General features: G+C 41.9%; 1 long non-coding RNA gene across 1 annotated transcript; it reads left to right on the top strand.

Annotated features, from left to right (window-relative positions):
- The first annotated feature begins 2,022 nt into the window (after window positions 1-2,022).
- On the top strand, window positions 2,023-2,692 carry LOC142467910 (uncharacterized). The gene is made up of 2 exons (XR_012788520.1): window positions 2,023-2,189; window positions 2,354-2,692. It is a non-coding gene; the product is annotated as an uncharacterized LOC142467910 (long non-coding RNA).
- Window positions 2,693-2,907: the final 215 nt, after the last annotated feature.

Raw genomic sequence — 2,907 nt, forward strand, 5'->3', positions numbered from 1 at the left:
CATGCAACCTTCTCTCTTTCGGTGTTTTAAGATTACCTTTGAGTATGGCAACTATTAGTTGTGCTACAAACTCTCACATTTCCACACCCACCCACACCATTTATATCCACTCCCACTCCACACACACCTTTTGTAAACACTGTATATACTGTGGGCTCTCCATTCATTTTTATTCACACTGATACACATACACACTCTTTCATCACTTGCTTTCAGGAACCTTTTGACACCTCTAGCCATAAAACAAATCCACACCGGGGGAAGGACCAGCACAGATAACATTCCAAGAGACACTGTTTATAGTACACCTTTTGCTTGCTTCATTCATTGTAACCTCACCGGAAGAAGAGATCAGTGTATCTCGAAAGCTCGCACAAATAAAAGCATTTCGTTAGCCACAGAACGGTATCATTTATTTATTTTGTGATTATATATATATATATATATATATATTTATCAGTTAATATATATATATATATACACACACACACACACACACACACACACACACACACACACACACACACACACACACACACACACACACACACACACACACACACACACACACACACACACACACACACTGTGTGTGTGTGTGTGTGTGTGTGTGTGTGTGTGTGTGTGTGTGTGTGTGTGTGTGTGTGTGTGTGTGTGTGTGTGTGTGTGTGTGTGTGTGTGTGTGTGTGTGTGTGTGTGTGTGTGTGTGTGTGTGTGTGTGTGTGTGTATATACATATATCCATAGAGATACAGAGAGACTACAGATATATTCATACACACTAACAGATCTGTTATTGTAACCAAAAATCATACATGATCACATGCCAACATTATGAACTATGAAAGAAGATTAAGGTAAGTAATGTGTTACAGAGTTAAGACACCAGAAAACACAACATCAAAATGTATGCTGTTATATGGATAGTTACTTAAAGTTGTATGTCAATAATATTAGGATGCAATGACTATTTACATTACCAAACAAACCCACATACATCTCATCTTGAACAAGAGCTAAGTGAATGTCAGCTTCTATAAACATGGCAAGTGTGTAATGTTGTACCATTAATCAACTGATGATTAATACATATTCATATGTTATTAAATATGCTTTAATTTAGTCAGTGAACATTTCTAAACATTCATGTGTACAAGGACATACTTGAATGTTAGCAAGCATCTGTACATGATCATACATACACTATGCATGAAATAGTCTGCAGTAAACACCACCAGGACACCAACACATTTATTAAATGTGATTATTTATTTTTGTTTATCCTTTTGAGAGCGAGTCACAGGCCTACTTGTTGGCTGTTGTGTTTGCCTTTTCCCTTTGCCAAGTACCTTGGCCTTAACTGTACGACTTGTACTGGCCTGTGCCAGTTCTGTGGCACTGGGTGTGGGCTGTTGCACTTCAGGGGCAATGGGTTTGGGCTGTGGCACTTCAGTGGCACTGGGTGTGGGCTGTGGCACTTCAGTGGCACTGGGTGTGGGCTGTGGTCCTTGAGTGGCACTGGGTATGGGCTGTGGTCCTTGAGTGGCACTGGGTGTGGGCTGTGGCACTTGAGTGGCACTGGGTGTGGGCTGTGGCACTTCAGGGGCACTGGGTGTGTGCTGTGGCACTTCAGTGGCACTGGGTGTGGGCTGTGGCACTTCAGTGGCACTGGGTGTGGGCTGTGGTCCTTGAGTGGCACTGGGTATGGGCTGTGGTCCTTGAGTGGCACTGAGTGTGGGCTGTGGCACTTCAGGGGCACTGGGTGTGGGCTGTTGCACTTCAGTGGCACTGGGTGTGGGCTGTGGCACTTCAGTGGCACTGGGTGTGGGCTGTTGCACTTCAGTGGCACTGGGTATGGGCTGTTGCACTTCAGGGGCACTGGGTGTGGCCTGTGGCAGTTGTGAACCAGTTGCTAAACATTGCATGACTGAGGTTGGAGCAGTTTCTTGTTTTGGTGTTTTAATCTTTTTCCATAAGCTGGTTAGTAGTAATTGTTGCCCTAACTTTCTTTTTCATGTCTCATTTGTAGGTGTCCGTTCCTGATTTTGAACAGATGTAAGCGGTTGGATGTTGACAGGGACCTGCACAGAACTTGCACCTACTGTACCGGTATCATCCACAACTGGGGAATGAAGAACTGATGACTCTGGAGAAAAAGTAGCAGCATGTAAAGATCCATCCTCAGATGGGGTAAAGTGGAATTGTTGTTCTCTTGCAGTAATTCGCAACCGATTTACTTGGCTTAGATTCACAACTATTGCTTGTAATCTTCTGTTTACATTTTGTATTCCTTTAGGAACTTGGATGATGACTCTTTCAATTTGTGACATTTCTGATATTGGCCTTTCTTGCAGTGATATCATCCTTTCAAGCACTGACATCATTTCTGAATGGGGACGATTTTCTTCACCCAAGATTCTTTCTTCAGAAGCTGCAATAGCTGAGTAGGTGTCACGAGCAGGAGGACTTGAATGATGGGTTAATCCATGAGTGGGAAAATCTTCATGGTCACTTGAGTGAATTTGTCCTTGAGTGGCAACATCTGCTTCTACAAATAAAGAAAGACATTATGAACTGCCATGGAACTTTCACTTGTTTATCAATATAATGAGAGTTGTTCTCACAGTGTAACATAACATGTTTCCATAATTTTTCATTTGTGTCAAATTAAAAGTTTATGCTTGAAGTAACAATTATGTTTCGACTCAGTGTGAAAGAAGAATGAATGTAAGGTTGTTGTAACCTCACAACTCCTAGCTGATAGTTTACAACACACACAATACATGTTGTCAGGAAAAACTACATCTTCTGTGACAATAACTGATGTGAAGTTAATTACATGTGAAAGGCATTTATTTAGCATGGCAAATTAACATCTAGAAATGTACACATTAGATGTCCTGCACCT

This window comes from Ascaphus truei, chromosome 1 (assembly GCF_040206685.1).
Source record: "Ascaphus truei isolate aAscTru1 chromosome 1, aAscTru1.hap1, whole genome shotgun sequence".
In the NCBI taxonomy this organism is placed as follows: Eukaryota; Metazoa; Chordata; class Amphibia; order Anura; family Ascaphidae; genus Ascaphus; species Ascaphus truei.